The sequence below is a fragment of the Harpegnathos saltator genome, unplaced genomic scaffold (genome assembly GCF_003227715.2).
Source record: "Harpegnathos saltator strain DR-91 unplaced genomic scaffold, Hsal_v8.6 scaffold281, whole genome shotgun sequence".
Classification (NCBI taxonomy): Eukaryota; Metazoa; Arthropoda; class Insecta; order Hymenoptera; family Formicidae; genus Harpegnathos; species Harpegnathos saltator.
Window position 1 is genome coordinate 1 of NW_020230074.1, and position 18,635 is coordinate 18,635.

General features: G+C 39.5%; 1 long non-coding RNA gene across 1 annotated transcript; it reads left to right on the top strand.

Annotated features, from left to right (window-relative positions):
- The first annotated feature begins 9,802 nt into the window (after positions 1-9,802).
- Positions 9,803-10,343, top strand: LOC112588742 (uncharacterized). Its single transcript, XR_003113018.1, has 3 exons — positions 9,803-9,833; positions 10,073-10,155; positions 10,323-10,343. It is a non-coding gene; the product is annotated as an uncharacterized LOC112588742 (long non-coding RNA).
- The last annotated feature ends 8,292 nt before the right edge of the window (positions 10,344-18,635 follow it).

Below are 18,635 nucleotides of genomic sequence, written 5' to 3' on the forward strand. Positions count from 1 at the left end.
AACCTAACCTAACCTAAAACCTAAAAAAACACTAAACCTAAACCTAAAACCCTAACCTAACCTAACCTAACCTAACCTAACCATACTAAACCTAACCTAACCTAACCTAACCTAACCATACTAAACCTAATAACTAAAACCTAACCTAAAAACCTAACCTAACCTAACCTAACCTAACCTAACCTAACCTAACCTAACCTAACCTAACCATACTAAAAAAAAAAAAAAAAAAAAAAAAAAAAAACCTAACCTAACCTAACCTAACCTAACCATACTAAAAAAAAAACCATACTAAAAAACCTAACCTAACCTAACCTAACCTAACCTAACCTAACCTAACCTAACCTAAAAAAAAAAAAAAAAAAAAAAAAAAAAAAAAAAAAAAAAAAAAAAAAAAAAAAAAAAAAAAAAAAAAAAAAAAAAAAAAAAAAAAAAACAACTAAAAAAAAAACCTAACCTAACCTAACCTAACCTAACCTAACCTAACCATACTAAAAAAACCTAACCTAACCTAACCTAACCTAACCTAACCTAACCTAACCAATAACCTAACCTAACCTAACCTAACCATACTAAAAAAAAAAAACCTAACCTAACCTAACCTAACCTAACCTAACCTAACCTAACCTAACCTAACCTAACCATAAAAAAAAAAAAAAAACCTAACCTAACCTAACCATACTAAAAAAAACCTAACCTAACCTAACCTAACCTAACCTAACAAAACCTAACCCAACTGACTTGACAGAAGTTGCATGTGTGTAGAAGAACATACTGTGTAAACCTGACTTGAAACTAGTCGATCAGGTGATCCTGACTTTCGGTGAGAGTCTAGGATCAAAAATAACTTGTAACGGTCAATTAGAAGACCGAAACAGTTTAAAAACACCAGCAGAAACCTCTTCGAGGCTCTAGGCTTGGTGCTAACTAGTCAGAACCTGACTAGGAATTAAATGGCCCAGTCGCACCCAACGACTGGAACCAGGTAAGATTAAAATTTAAATGTACCAATGGTAACCACTCACAGGTACCACTCAAGTACATATCTTAGGCAACGCACACTTGTACTATGTGTGTGCCGACCAATTTCCAACCATAGGTGCCTGACGATAACATATCACGGGGCACCAATCCATACAGTCAACTGGACTAATGACGTCACGAACACTAACCAGACGATAACATCTCACTGGACTAATGACGTCACAAAATAGCCCGATGATGACCATTGACTGGTCACCTGAGAATAACATCTCACTGGACTAATGACGTCACAAAATGACTACCACTCGGTAGCATTCGACTGGACTGATGACGTCACAAATCGGGCCGATGACGGCCAATGACTGGTCACCTATGAATAACATTTCACTGGACAGATGACGTCACAAAATGACATCCTAACGATAACATACGACTGGGTTGATGACGTCACAAATCAGACCGATCATGACCATTGAGTGGTCACCTGAGAATAACATCTTACAGGGCTGATGACGTCACAGTGACGTCACAAAGACGACCACGCATAACACTTGACTGGATATGATAAAAGGACAAAAGCTAGGGCTAATAAACAACCATCAACTGGGCTCTAGCAAACCTCGGTTTATAAGACGCCATGTCGTGGCGCCAACTGGGCGAACACGTGCTCAGGGCCCTACGAGGCCCAGTAATAGGGCATAATTATTATAATTAATAAACTAAAAGATTCTAGCGTACTTGAAGGGTACTGTGAGACACACTATGATACTATAAAGAACATATGAAGTGCTCAAGCCCTCAGATGCTAGCAAAGCCATTTATTTAATTTATTTATGAGACAAAGGCTGTCCAATGACCACCGTTGATAGGTTAATAAAAGACAGCATATATGTTTAATTATAAACAAAGAGTTTCCGCGCACTCTAGGGGCATTACAGAACGTAGTTTCACATTATATAAAACATACGAAGCGCACAAGCCCCTCCGCGATCGTTTAATTACTTTATTTAATAAGATTAGCAACAAAGAACTGTCCTACGTTCACCAATGATAGGTATAAGAGACAGTTCATATATAATTAAGACCAAAAACGATATTTTCGTTAGAGCTCCTTATTCGGCACACTGCGTATTGTCAATAGGAAGATACGCAGGACCTTGTAAAATCGATTATGATTGTCGTTAGAGCGTATTTATTGTAGAAAGCGGACAGACCCCTGATTGTAGGTTATACACATATGTTCGCTTGAAATCGTATAATTAAGTAGTTTTCGGTACTTGTACGAATTTATTTAGCTTTGTTTTAAGTATAGAAACGCTCTACGATTAGCTACCAGGCAGCACGAGGCCCCTAGACTTCGTAATTAATATATAAAAAGGGATAATGAGCATCCTGCTTGTCCCATTGATTGGTTGTCATGGCAACTACGGGCCTACTGCTGCCATCCGCTGGTTACACCCGACCGTCACGTGACCCCCACGTGACCAGAGGGTATATAAGGAAGTGCCGAACAACGGCTCGAGGAGTGAGGTCTCGCCCAGCGTGCAGACAACACGTATCGCGCGTGCAGCGGAAACGGTTGCGATTGCGTCATACGCATTTAGTGAACGCGTAGAGACACGTTCCGCGTAGACGAGGGTCACGTCGCCCGTCCCGGAAGGACGTCTAGAGCGCGTACCTGTAATTCCGGGCAGTGGGTGTCACCGCGAGTGCGTATTCCTCGGAGGTGACATACCGTGCGTGGGCGTTACGTGCACATACGGATAGGGATACCCGACGACCGTAGGAGGGCTCGCTGAGGACGGCTCAGGGCTGCGACCCGCCGTAGAACCCGAGGCACCCCCAGGAGGCGGCGGACGGTAAGCGCGGCGTAGCCGACATCCTCATTATCCGTGACGTCATAATCGTCAGTGCGCGACCGCGAGTGTTAGTGCCTCGATAACCGCTTCCTCCTCCCGACGTCTAAGCCCGCGTATTGTTCCGGCCGCGTCGTTAAATTTCGCAATTAACACCTAGTGATCCGGGAGGTGACGGGGCGGCGGCCCTTTGATCTCGCGCGGCGGCGTCTTTGATCTCGCGACGGCGTATATGATCTTCCTCGGGACTAGCGAGTAACGGCAAGCGATGTAATCACGCGTGACGACGCTACATTGTTTATGTTAATTTACTCAGATTTGTGTTTTTGCGAGTGCGATAGTTAATAATTAATAAAGTTATTTTCTATATTATTATTTTAATCGGCGATCGTATTGATTTACCTTCCCCGAAAGTGCCTGCCAGCGTATCAGTCGGACGTTAATGGGTGCGTAGTAATTATTAAATAAACAATTGCCTAGATTTACCATCGACTGGAGTTTGAATTTTATTAGTTTATTGTGTTTTTTAGAACGCGAGCGCCCCTAAATGTCGGGCGCGCCAGTCATATCCAGTCGATTTTCGAGTTTTACCAGTCAACGCCATTTTTTGTTAGTTAAATAAATAATTGCCTTTGTCCACCACTGACTGGATCCTCACGGGGACCATTCACTGGTGCTTGCTATAGTGCGTGCGTCAGGACACCAACGACTGGTGACTGACATCTATAGTGCGCACGATTAAACACCATTGACTGGTGTCACTATTCCCAACGAGCCAAGCTCTCGGGAAAAAATATTACAGCGTACGTTCGAACACTCAGACCAGGTGACGGGCTTATAGTACGTTCGACCGTACACCAACGACTGGTGACGGTCTTCCCCATTCGTGACCGCGCATCACAGGGGATTTCTATACATAGGATACGCGTCCGCGTTCCACCAAAGTGGGAATCGTTCCGACCGATCGATACATCTCACTGGCAAAAGGCAATAAATGTGTCCGAGGGCACATCTGACTGGCTCGAACACCGCTACAGTGACTAAGATCACTAGTGGTATACTTACATAGGCATCACCTACGCACGCCACCGACTGGTATAGCTATATATAGCACCCTAGAACGCCATCGACTGGCGAATAAGTTCGGACACACACGGTACGCCGGATGTCCCAATACGTTACGGTCCTGCGATACGGATCTGACAGTCTTCGGATAGAGACAAGATCTCGGGTGTCCCACACAGGGCCATCCACTGGAGTGTCGCTGCTCCTATCAACAGCGACTGGCGACCGCGACAGCCGCGTGAAGGACGAGAGGGTCAGGGCCAGCTCGGATCAACTGACAGACAGGGTCAGGGCTACCACAGCACACCACCGACTGGTTAGGATCGGTTAGGAAGGCCAGAGGATACTCACCATACCGAGACCCGGTCACAACCTAACCATACTAAAAAAAAACCATACTTAAAAAAAAAACCTAACCATACTAAACCTAACCATACTAAACCTAACCATACCAAAGCCATACCAAAACCTAACCTAACCGTACCATATCATACCAAAACCATACCATACCATACCATACCATACCCCGGTCGAAGTACTATACGACCATAATAGGATTGAGCTCGCCCAAATTTTCTGGGCCGTCGTACCCCGGTCACAATCTAGCCATAAACAACGGTCCGAATATAGTCTGATTACCATTTAGGACCTGACTAGCCATTCGAGTATCAGCCGAGTTCCATATAAGTCCTGACCAACCATTGGAACATCGTTCGATTACCATCTAGGATCTAACCAGCCATCCGGATATCTCCGAGGTACGATCTAGGTCCTGACCTACTATCTAAAGAGGTGATACCATCCGGGAGCCACATAGGTACACCATCGAGGTTACGGGACAAGTCCACCAAGGCAGACCACTTAGAGGACCACGAAGGAGACCACATAGGATCACAAGAAGAATCCCGTATAAGTCGCCGCATAGGTCCATGTAGGTTGACCACTCAGGGAACCAATTAAGACCATAAGAGCCACATAGGTAGTCGATTTAGCGAGGTGCCACATAGGTACCACCTAAGAACCATATAGGTCAAAATTAAGTTATTTATAAATTATTGATGTGCGCTGCGTTCTTAACACTGTGGCATTGGAATTTTTATTATTTACAGGTCTAGTTTTGTTTTAACCACATTTTGTAAAACGTACTTTTGCGCATATATACCTTGTCCGATAAGGTATCCGTCGCCACGAGCCGATTTATTATATTGTTTTTAGTTTAAGAACTATAAAGAATTTTGTGTTTTATATAAAAGCGGGCGACGCATCATGATAGCTACGGTCCTGACGCGAGCATGACAAAGACGTATACAGTGCGTGCCGCGTCCGACTATAGAGCGGACGTGCGGACAAAGGAGGCGCATAGTGGGGATAACAGTCCGTGGGAAGCGGCGGATCCCGAGGGGGAGAGGAAACGGCCGTAGCGAGCGGCGCAGTAGAGAGCCCTTCCGGGTATAGTTGATTGCGAGACGGCGCAAGCCTCCCGTAAGTACCAGAAATTCCTCGAGCGTGATCGTAAGTTCGTCTATTTCCATTCCGACGTGCTACGCGTAATTGTATAGTGAATCGCGCCATAGATTTATACGTCTACGAGATTGTACCATATAGGTATTCGCGGTCAGTAATACTCGCTAGTGAATAATGTTCACGACTCTGTGACTCCAACGTTCGGGATACGAGAATTGATAAAGGCCTAAAGCGGTTATTTAAGACGCGCGTCGTTAAAGAAGCTTGATGAACGGAAGTCTGATATTTTATATTCCGCAAATACGTCTTAGACCATACGACCACATAGGTCAGCGCGAAGGGCGTGGCCCATTCGAACCGACGTAGCTAGTAACAACAATAATAACTATTATTTCAGGGTAGAGTATAAGAGCGTTATTGTATTTTATAAATATATATGTGATATTGTTTGTTTAACATTTATTCGAGATATACATACGTACCCATCATACCTATCCTCCGTTCGTACACGATCGTATTCCATATAGGTTCCGACTGTAGTAAAGAATCCGTCCAGCGACGCGAACCAGCATTTCATATAGATTTCTTTGATATTAATTCAAACCGAAGGTTTCCTTATTAATCCAAAAAATAAGGTGGCGACCGATAATAAAAGGTGCGTCGGGGGCAAAGCTGAGGCGCGGAACTCGAGACAGACAATTTTAACCAAAAATTTTTCAATTTGTCCATAAATATTAGCTCGCGACCATCGCGGTATTTTCGCGGACCCTTACAGGTGCACCATCCTGTTCATTGGAACCAACCACGTAGGAGTACCATCCCGGTACCAGACTCGCGTCCTAGAGGTCCCATCAAGGTGGACCATCAAGGTAATCAACCGATCCAAGGAGGACACCATAGGGGCTCCGAATAGGAGACCATACAGGTACCATACCGTTTAGGGTGCCATCGAGGGTCCATATTTTATGTTCTACAAGTAACCACGTATGGTGAGGTGCATATTCGTAATTAACGAGTCTTTATTATTAATAATTTGTTAACTAACTTTAAATCGAATCACGAAACAACCAGCTCACCATCCGTGTTGAAAATCAAGTTTTGCGTATTTTAATTGAAATACTCGAGGTAACTAAGAACCTCTTGATAAGAAATATCGCGTGCGATAATTTATTTATTTACTATCGAATCGTTGGTAACAGCGATAGCGGTAGCGCGCGATAATTTTATAAAAATTTTATTTAGCACAGCGGGGGCCCTGATTAGGTACGAGCCTGACGCATGTATATAGACACGAAGTGCGGCGACCCGCTTTGTAGATAAGGGTCGCCTTTGTAGCGAAAACCGCCGTAGAAAAAAAAAAAAAAAAACGAGCAGTAGGGGAAGCCGTTGTGCTTCGAGCAGGCACAAGCCTGCTCAGTCGTTGCTAGGCACGTGAAGTGTGCACAGGAGTCGTTGCTGGACGCGCGAACGGTGCACACACGTGTTGCGGAATATCGTCCCGTAACAAAGGGAATTGCGTCATAGCGTAACGAGAGGTAATCGCGAAACCGGGCGTGGGTGAACACTCGCGGACAGTGCCCAGGATTATCCTGCCGTGCGAAAACCCGAGGGAGTAGGAGGAAAAGCCGCTGGTGACACAGAGCGAGAGAGCTGCTGCATCCCGGCGTTAATCCCCCTACGTGAACGTCTCAGACATGTAAGTCGCATGCCTCTAGTATCGCGCTAGTATGTTCTGTGATCTCGATCCGTTACGATAACATAGAGTCAGTAAAAACGCGTAATTGCGAAGTAACCACCTAAGAACCTATCATGATGACCGGGATAATTGAGAGAACTGATGCATAGCAATCGACTCCGACGATCTGTAATTCGCATGTGCAAAGAGCGTCACCGCGTTTAGTTAGATCCATCGTCGTTAAATAATTAGGATCGAAATTATAGTATTAAATAAAACTTTAAGCTACTACCACACCATACCAACTGTGGTGAGATGCGTTCCTGTGCTGTGCTGCTGGATTATTTCGTTTAAAATAAGTTCTATTATTAAGTACACTCTATTTACATAACCTTCTTTTATTGTAACAATATATATTTTAATTATAACGCGGCTAAACAATTATTTCACATTTACCCGTCCAGTAGTTAGATCCGTTACGTCTATTGTTATAACTGATCCATCCAGAGGTGCGAACCTGCTATGGTTAAATCGTAATTAGTAATTCAATTCGTATAGGGTTTCCTCGTAGAACCGAAAACGAGGTGACGACCGGAATAAAATTATCAGGATTGCGTACCGATGACAGTCTTTCGCGGAATTCGTGTTTTCGCGTTAATAAACATTATAGATGCCGTGGGAGGCAAAGCTGGGCCGTGGAACAGAGCGAAACGTGATTGACCAACCGTGGTGTGCTGGATTCTAGGGATATTCTCGGTTCAACGACCAAGAACTAGAGATAATAGATACCTCCGACCATCCTAAATCCACAATTTATTAATATTGAGCGATGTTCACCATAAGGAAAGAGCGGACCAGTCGTGGTTAAAATAAGACCTAATCAGACACTTCGATAGGCGATCCAGACATAGAACATCCGAAGTACTAGAAAAGGTGAACCGGAGGTGGAAACATTCGTGGATAGGATAGGTAAACCAAACGTGGAGGAGATGAGGTACCTAAATAAGACATCCGTAGGTGAACCAAAGGTGAACCAAATAAGGCTACCAAGCGTGGTAGCTAACAAGTACCGAGAAGGGAACCTAGTGTGGATCCTAAACAGGGCACCAACCGTGGTAACCAAGATTGAAAAAGGGTCACCATATCTGGCTAGGACCAGAATCCACGTTTTTTAAACTCATTCAAGCTCTGGTCACAGTTGCAAGAAACGAAATGAAATATTTTCATTCGCTGACAGCTTACGTTACAGCCTTACAGCCTTACTCTTCCAGCTATTGTAGACGAGCCTTAAGACCATTAAACAGTCCCTGAGGCTACACAGCTTGGGGACAATCACGAACAGGCGCAACGTACGTACCGAGACGGCGATGGCCGGATGGGAGGCCCCAGCCAATCAGAAGCCGGGAATTCGTCTCCCGCCGAAAAGCGGCTACATGCTGCGGCGAGGCAAAATGGCCTCCAGTTAGACTCGGGCACTCAAGCCGCACGGACCGCGTCACTCTCCAGCAATATACTGCGTCATTGTCGCGGCGTTAGTAATGTTCGAACGCCTAATTAACGCGGACGCGAGGTCCTCTCATTAGCGAGTGTAGTCTGTATCGACACGCGAAAATTTGCGGCTTCTCGTGTAATTCTGATGACGTGTCTCGACGAAATCGCGAAAAAATATTTCGCGGTCGGGCACGAATTACAAGCTTACGTGTACGCGGACGCGAAAGGCCTATTATCCGAACGTCATTAATAGTTTAATTGTGCAGTGTTTAATAGTGCAATGACAGTATCCGTGACAGTGAGCGATCCGAGGGATTACATTCACAATGAAGGATGAGGCGACGTTCCGAGACACAGGGATTATTTCGGTCGAGGATTATGATGCCGCGAGTAAAGGACACCAGTAAGAATACGACAATGTAAGTCGCATGCATTGAGTACCATATATTTATTATTTTTATATGATAACTAATCTAAATACGTTAACATGAAATATTATTATCCAAATTTCTATTTTTATAGAAGAAGATAATAATTTAACCAAATAAAAATAAACCAAAATCAAATTATATCATTTTATTTGTATCTTCTCCAAAAATAATGGTATCACAAAATTTGCGTCAAGCATTACAAAATTTCAAGTTTGCTTACTCTCCTTACGGGATTCAAATTTAAATGTCCATTTGTAAAAGAATATTTTCGAGAGCACACAACTGTTGTCTCCGTTTCTTGTTGTCATCTTTTTTCGTCAGCTCTTTCAAGAGCTCCATGTCCTATCTAGACTTTCAATGTCAATGAAGAAAAAAACCGTAGCGAATATTTTCCATTCATTCCGATCAAACATTCTTTCTCTATCGCTGCTTACCAACCAGGAACGCTAAATTTTTGTTCCAGACGTTGCGAGAAGCAAGTCTGGCGGACGCTGATGCCGCACCGGAGGATCTGGTTCGGGCAGAGCAGGGTCGGCTGGAAGGTAAAGTTTACAAGTTTTTTACACATCTTTCTCCAACCCTTTAACATCTTTGCTTTTGCAACTTGTTCCTCATCAGCTTTCTTGAAAGCTTCATGTCTCATTTGAATTTTCAATGTTGGAACTAAAATATTGAGATAAATATCCCATATCAAAATATTTCCGTATTTCCGATTTACCTCGATCATAGATATTCTCTCTCCACCACAGATTATCAACTGGGAAAACTACATTTCTGTTTTAGTTGTTGCGGAAAGTAACAACAATCCGGCAGATGCGGATGCCGTACCGGTGGATCCGGTTCGGGCCAAGCAGAGTCGATCGGAAGGTAAAGTTTACAAGTTTCCTATACATCTGTGTTCAACCCTTTACGATCTTTGCCTTTGCAACTTGTTCCTCATCAGCTCTCTTGAAAGTTTCATGTCTCATTTAAATCTTCAATATTGAAATATAAATATTGAGATAAAAATCCCACATCAAAATATTTCCGTATTTTCGATTCGCCCGATCCAAGATATTCTCTCTCTACCGCAGGTTATTAACCGGGAAATTATTTTTCTGTTTCAGTTGTGCGGAAAACAACAGCAATTCGGCGGACGCGGGTGCCGCACCGAAGGATTCGGTTCGGGCCAAGCAGAGTCGGCTTGAAGGTAAGTTTACAAATTTACTATAATCCTCTGTTTGACTCTTGGCGATCTAGAGCTGGGATATAATTTCCGACTCGACTTGAATTACGATCGCAAAGGGTAAACTACAATTTTACTCGCCCGCACTCGTTGGTCTGATCTCATAAACGAATGTGAATTTTTTGTTACAGAGTTGAAGCGGAACGTGGCCGACTCTGACTGCAAGTCGTTTCGGTGAGTAAATGCAAAATAAAAAGAAAAACAAAATTCCGCATGACGGATATGGTGTGACCAGATGAAATATCGTTCAAGTCAATGCGAATTGCAAATAGATTCTTGCATGTGTGTGTTTGTGACGTTGAATTCAATACATTGCTCGAAACAATTAGGGAATTATTTGATCGCGATATCCTGCATTACATACGAGATTTAAAATAGTGAATGATTCTCTATTGATATTCAGTCATCTGAATAAGAAATATTCTGTACAACCGCGATGTACAAACACGAAATCGTCATCAGCTGCTTTATTTTTATTTTTCAAGCGGGCCGCAGAATTATTTAACGATATAATTATTTGACAATATTCAATTGTCCGTGTAAAATATATTCATACGCATAAATGCCGATACCGTTGCTGCTTTTCTTTTATTTGCAAAACAGGCTGTAGAATTATATGGCAATATTGTCCATTCATCACGATCCCTATTGTCTCGAGTAGCGTATAATGCGCGCACAGATTGCGCAAGCGCACGCCGAGCTTGAGGTATCCTCGCTCGCGTGCCTTTGAATATCGCGACCGCGGTTATCAAAATACGCATTTTTACCCGTGCTCCAACAAAGAAGACTTAAATTCTCATTTCGCCAAAGTATCGCGAACGTAAGCTTCGTCGTGACGGAACTATCATGCGTGAAAACGTTGCCCCGCTTCTCTATTTTTGCGTTCCCTTGAAGCGACCGGTTTTTGATTGTCTAATCTTTCCTCACGTGCATTCGTGAATATTGCACTCGTAGATATCGATAATACCGCATTTTCGTGACTTTTCCGATGCAATCGCGAAAAGCGCCGTAAAAGTCCGTTGGACGAGTCCATAAATTTTCACACAGTTTTTGCTCTTTGCCGATCGAGTTTATAAAGTCCGTTTCGCAGCGCATAAAAAGTTTCCACCGATGTCGACATAAAACGTTCGTTATTTGACGCAAATATCGCCGCTCTAATACAAATATCGACCGCGTCATGAAAGTGTAGCAATCACCGTGGGACGCGCTGCAAGATGAATGCTGAGCGACATGGAGAGCGGTAGCCGACATGGAAGAACATTGGTAGACCTGGTTGGACATTGGCAACGGGACATTACCAACATCATCATTGGTGAGCGTTTGACTCAATACTTACAGAGAGCTCTTTTATTATTATATTGTGCATGCCGCAAATTTGCATTGACATTTATAACGAAAAATATATTCCATGAATTATTGCCATATATTATAGCTATATATTATTGCCATATGTTGTTGCGATATATTGTTGCCATATATTGTTGCCGTATATTACTGCTATATATTATTGCCACACATTGCCACGTATTATCCCATATTATGGCCACCTGAAATCACGCGAGCAATCGAGAACACTGAATTTACCGGTAATCGCAAAAGCGCGCGGTAGACGTCACAGATTGATGCCAGCAGCCCGCATCAGAGCTGCCCGATAACAATACTCTTGCTACAATTTAACTTTAAACTAAAGCGGTCTCCGATCGCAGGAAACTTTCTATCGCGGACTAACCCTTCGAGCAGAATATTCCCGAGAAGCGCTCTTCAGAAAAACGCTAGTTATAAGCGAACATGCCCCGTTAGGGCCCCGACGCGGTCTTGTTGTCGCAGAAAATTAGGAAGAAAGGAGCTAAACATCCGACACCGTTGTCAAAAGAAGGACGATGACGTCCCTTCGCGAGTAAATATTAGGCCCTTGCGAACGCGAACGTCAAATTCCACCACGGCTGCGAACGTCCTCCGACCAGTTTCTTCGCGGAAACGGCTCAAAACATAGGAACGCGCTTTCGCCACAATATAGTCCTATATTAACCCTATTCACACCATAAACATCGACTTCCAACTCCATGTAGAAGCGAAGATATCAACATTAAAATTAAAGAATTAATTAAAATTTATTTAAAATTTAAACATGTAATCATTCGGTATCTCATAAACGACTCCAAAAAACGGTACACGCTTTTTGCCCTAAATCTCAACTCAATCACATAGAAGCGGAGATATCAACGGTACAAGTTGAAAAATTTTAATCTCCGATATCTCCTAAACGGTTAGACCATACAGGCTATTTCTGGCACCAAATTAAAGTCCAATCAAAAACCTACATTTTGCCGTAAGTGACGACACTCTTGCTCCCACTAGAAGCGAGATATCAACGGAGAAAGGTTGAAAACTTTAACCTTCGATAATCTCCTAAACGGTTAGAGATACAGGCCTGGCTCTGGCACCAAATTAAAGTCCTCTCAAAAGCCCTACATTTTGGCGTAAGTGACGACCCTCCGCTCCCAGTAGAAGCGGAGATATCAACGGAGAAAGGTTGGAAAAAGACTAAAACCTAACCTAACCTAACCATACTAAAAAAGGCCTAAACCTAACCTAACCTAACCTAACCTAACCGTACCTAGACTCACCATACTAACCTAACCATTACTTAAAAAACTAACATACTAAGAGGAAAAAAAAACGGCAACTAAAAAAAAACGTAACCTAACCTAACCATACTAAAAAAACCTAACCTAACCTAACCTATCTTCCTAATCCTAACCTAACCATACTAAACCTACCTAGACTAACCTAAACCTAACCTAAACCAGTATAAAAAAAAAAAAAAAAAAAACCTAACGCTAACGCAGCTTGCCACATTTCAAAATTTACGTCCAGCAACAAAACCCTAATTAACACAACACATAAAAATAACTTAACGGACTCCTTAATTACCCCATGTACTAAGCAAGAGATATGAATAAATTCCTTTATAAACCCATTTAATAATTTTCACACGATATTCACACATCATATTAAAATTAACTCTTCAATAAATCTTTAAAAAATAACTTTAAAACCTACGGATACCTCATTCCTAAAGGCTCAAAGCTAACAAAGAGAAAAACAACAAAAAAAGACACTAGACTCATACTAAAAGAAAATAACCTAACCTTAAACCTAACCTACGCTATTTCTTTGACACCCTTAACAATACCTATGTACTCTAGCAATACAAAAAAAAAAATACTACACCATAACCACTACAATATCATCTGACTTCTCACAACCTTTCCCACAGCTATACTAACACAGCCGAAGATATTGACAAATAAAATATATCCACAAATTAACACTATATAATTTAAAAACTAATAAAAAAAATATTAACTAAATAATCTACTAACACCTTCTAGAGCTCTTATTCCAACACATACACGCCTGAGCTACCACATATCAAGACGATACAGCGCTATCTCTAATGCCTCGCTCAAATAATATCGTTACACCTACATGCTCAACTAACCCATATCACCTACTAATTAAAATCCTCCGACTACATCTAACCCTCAAGTAGCCTAGCTGGAGACTTAATGACTACATTACCTAATATTCAAAATCTTACTAATTAAACTAACATTTAAAATTAAAAAAATAAGACCTATAACACCGTCTCGTGTAAATCTCTACATAAACCTCAGGCACAAGGATTCAGGAAAACGCCTCTCATTATTCGCCTCATCAATATAGATCCTGTTCATACACCTAATTACTTAAACCCATAACTTTATTAACACTAAATCTCGACTCTAATTTCCAGACTAGAAGCTGAGGAGATATCGTAAACCACTTATAAAACTCTCAATAATCTTTCAAATTAAAAATCTCAACCTAACCTAACACATTAAAAATATTATAAAAATGTAACTCGGTATCTCCTAAACGGCTCCAGATCATCAAGAAACAGCACGAATAACTTTTAGACCGCTATATACCCATAATATTAGTACCTGCTCATAAAACTTAACAAACAACAAACTAACCATTCTCATAACCACCATATAAATCTCGACACTTCAATCATCTCCCAGTTAGTAACCAGCGTGGCGTAGATAAGAACCCCTATTAAACTTTCAAAATACCTATTCAAATTAAAATTATAATTTCATAAATTAAAAATGCTAAATACTTCGGTATCTCCTAAACGCTCAAGATACAGGAACGCGGCTTTTGCCTCAATATAGTCCTGTATCAACCCTATTTCCACCATAAATTCGACTCTCATTCAAGTAGAAGCGGAATATGAACATTTAAATTCAAATTTCAATTAAATTAACTCAATAATATAAAAACACAAATAAACCTGTATAACCATTCCGGGTAATTATACACTTAAACGGCTTCAAGATACAGGAAAACGCTCTCTCTGCCAACTAATATACCGTCTATCGCTTCATCAACCACTTAATTCTCAGACATCACATAAAACACACTCACACGCTAGACTCTTACAACTTCCCAGGTAGAAGCGGACGATAATCGCTACCCATTTATAAACATTTCAAATATCTCATAAACATATTAAAAACTTAAAACAATATATAACACACCATATACCTTAAACACATGTAACCTTAAAAAATAAAAACTACCACTAAAACGGCACATCAAGAAGCAGGAACCTAAGCTCTAACCTAATTAGACCGCTAACCATATGCACCTTCTATAGTAAAAACTGATCATTCACATACCACGCCTATCCTTTTCACCTAATAAACCCTATACCTAAAATTCACGTGATACCTAATCATAATCCAAGATAGACTAACGGAGATACGCATTGACATACATATAATAAATAAAAAAAACTCATAATAAACCATTAAAAATACTTAACATATTAAAAAATATCAACTATGCTCACTAACCCTTAGGATACACTCTTATAAATAAACCTAGGCTACATAAGATACCTCATGACCTAACCTAGGAACGCGCGTCACACCTATTTATTGGTGAGCACTCAACCTATATACGCCTGATTTACAACCCCCTAATACCTACTCAACCATAACAAATATCTCGACTTCTCAATTCCAGTAGAACAGTACGGAGAATGAATCAATTATCCAAATTCATAAATTTCAATCTATAAAACCAATAACTAGAAAATATTAAAAACTATAGTAAAAACCTAATCCCTAGACTATATCACCTCATAACAGTGCTCAGGATACTCAAGGAAAAAAGCGCTTATTTGAGCTCTACACAAATAATAAGACTCCCTAGTCGCTACACCCTTAATTAACTCTACCAACCTTAAATACCCCTACCGAATCTCACTTCATCCACCCACTAGAAGCGGAGATATGAAACACATTTAAAAATATACAAAATTATAAAAAAATAAAATTTCTATAACCATACTTAAAAAAAATATTTCATAACATTTAACCGTCTCGGTATCTTTACTAAAACTGGCTCAAGTATCAAACGAACGTAACCTAAAGCCTAACCTATACCTAACCATACTAAAAAAAAAAAAAACCATACTAAAAAAAAAAAAAAAAAAAAAAAAAAAACATAAATATTACTCATCCACTTCAACTATTAAACCGTTTCCAGACATCAAAAACCAACAAATATAACAATACACCTCACAATTACCTTATCACCTAACTCTAACTAACATACTTCCCTAAGTACCGTAAAGCCGTGAGAATCATGAACTATTACGCTAAAACTATCAAATTCTTCAATTAATAAAAATCTTAACCTACATCTATTAAAAATTTATAAATTTAAAAACCATATATAACAGAGAGACTCTAAACCTATCATACACATTGGCATCAGCATATACACTAGGAAAACAAAGCTCAAATATATACTCGTGCCACTAACCTAACTCAGTATCCTGTAATCTCAACAAACCTAAAATAAAAACCAAAACAAACATAACTAACCTACTCCGTAACACTCAATATTTCACAGCTAAGTACTAAAAGCGAGGAAAACCTTAAACATCCTATTAAACGACATAAATATCCTAACAATTGTATAAAACTAATAAAAAATTTTATAAAAATGTAAACTTCGGATATCTTCATAAAACGTCTATCCATAGAACCATATCAGGAAACCGATACGCTATATTAATGAAACACAAAAACAATAAAAATAACGTCATACTCATAGTAAAATCAAACACAAATACACATCCAACTCATAATCAACCTCGCTACATCTGTCATTCACCCCATAGTAGAACTAAAAAAAAAAAAAAAAACCAGTCAGAGCACGCACTTAATGAATACACCCTTTATAATATACTAAATATCTCAATTACAAATTACTATTAAAGAACTATAACTAAAATAGTATAAAACACCATTATCTGTATCAAAAAAACGAGCTTCACACGGTATAACAGCCATAAGCCATACCTCCAGAACATTAAAAACTGCCCTAAACCTTAACTCATATGTAACCATACTAAAACCTAGTAATCAAACCCTACCCTCACCATATAAAAAAAAAAATCAATACAGAAAACTATATACAAATAAACCTACCATCACATGAAGCGACCAGATATTAGAACAATATATAACCCTAAATCTCATAAATTTACCCATATATAAAACAATCTCATAATTACTAAATTTCATAAAACATGAGAACTATTCCTCGAGTCTATCCCTTAAAACCCTGGCTCACATATAATACATACAGGACATAGAAAAAAACCTACATCGCTTTTTGACACCATTCCATACTTTAACATATGATATAAAAACAAAAAACACTCCTACAATATAACTCTCAGTGAGAACACGCCTTAACCCAATATACACCGACATAGAAAAGAGAGATCATATAGACCATCCATTATACTATACATAATAACCTAAACTCTATTAAAATCTATAAACCTTAAGATATTAACATAAATGTAAACCCTCATTTCGATACTCTCCTCTACACACCTACTACACGTCAAACTAACGAATTAACTACAAAAGAGGAACCCGTCAAGCTTCTGAGCACCTTACAATCATATGATCCTAGTATCCTCAAACTACACCATCAATCTACTCACAACAATATAAAACGTGCTCGCCTCTCCAATAAACTCCCCTAGATACGACATAGCAGCTAAAATGAACATTTATAAAAAAAAAAATAAAAAAATTTCAATATAACCAAATTAACTTTATAAACCTTATACTTAAATAAAAACTCGTTTAACACCCCTTACCGCCTATATCATAAACCTGAGGCTCAGCCAATAACTAAAAACAAGACAACCGTTCTTAGAGCCGCCTGCTAACCTAAACCTAACCTAACCTAAGCACTAACTCTAACCTAAATAAACACCTAACCTAACGCTAACCAACCTAAACCTAACCTAACCTAACCTAACCTAACCAACATACTAAAAAAAAAAAAAAAAAAACCTAAACGCATACTAAAAAAAAAAAAAAAAACCATACCTAAAAAAAAAAAAAAAAAACCTAACTAAACCTAAACCTAACTAACCTAACCTTTAGACCATACTAAACCGTTAACCATACTACCAAAAAAACCATACTAAAATTTAAACCTACACCATATAATATCCGTAACTTAGATATTAACCCTACTACGTCTTCATACCATAACCTAATACACCATAACCATATCTCAATCAAAAAAAGATCAAAATTATCCAAAGTAGAAAAGAGAAGATTTAATAAAAAATAAAAATAAAATTTATAACAAAATAATCAAAATTAAAATTTAACAATAACCTATAACTTTAAAATTGTAAACCCCTATCCTACAGAGCTACTTATAACACATAATACGCTATCAAACGCATATACAACCGGAATAACGCGTATACTATGAGCCCTAAAAAACGGCTCTATAACATCTAAAATAAGATAACCAAAGCTTAACACGTGCATAAAACCCCCTTAAATCTCTCTAATTAAAGTATTAGATATCTAATTTACTCAGATCACGATAAAGCCTGAAGATTACTAAAACCTACACATATTCATAATTATTTATATCAAAATATCTAAAAATTAAAATAAAACACACTTAGAAATATTCAACAAATGAGCTAAATCAAAATTCGAGAAAAATTATAACAAACAATAAAACACAAAGAGATACAAAGAGAATAAAGACGACCGTAAAGCCTACAGCGTCTTTTTAATTCACTCTCATATAATCCTACTAGTACCTTAAATCCCCTATATACCATACCACCAATAAATTCAATCTCGAAAATCATCCAATTTACCTCACACTCACACCAGTCATAACAGCGAGTGATAACCTGATATATCACATAATTCAAAAATTTATCACTCTTAAAACCTTATAACTTACCAAATTAACTAAAAAACATATTGTAACCTTCGGACTTATTACATCTCCTTAAACGCCGGCTACAAGAATAACAAAGGCAA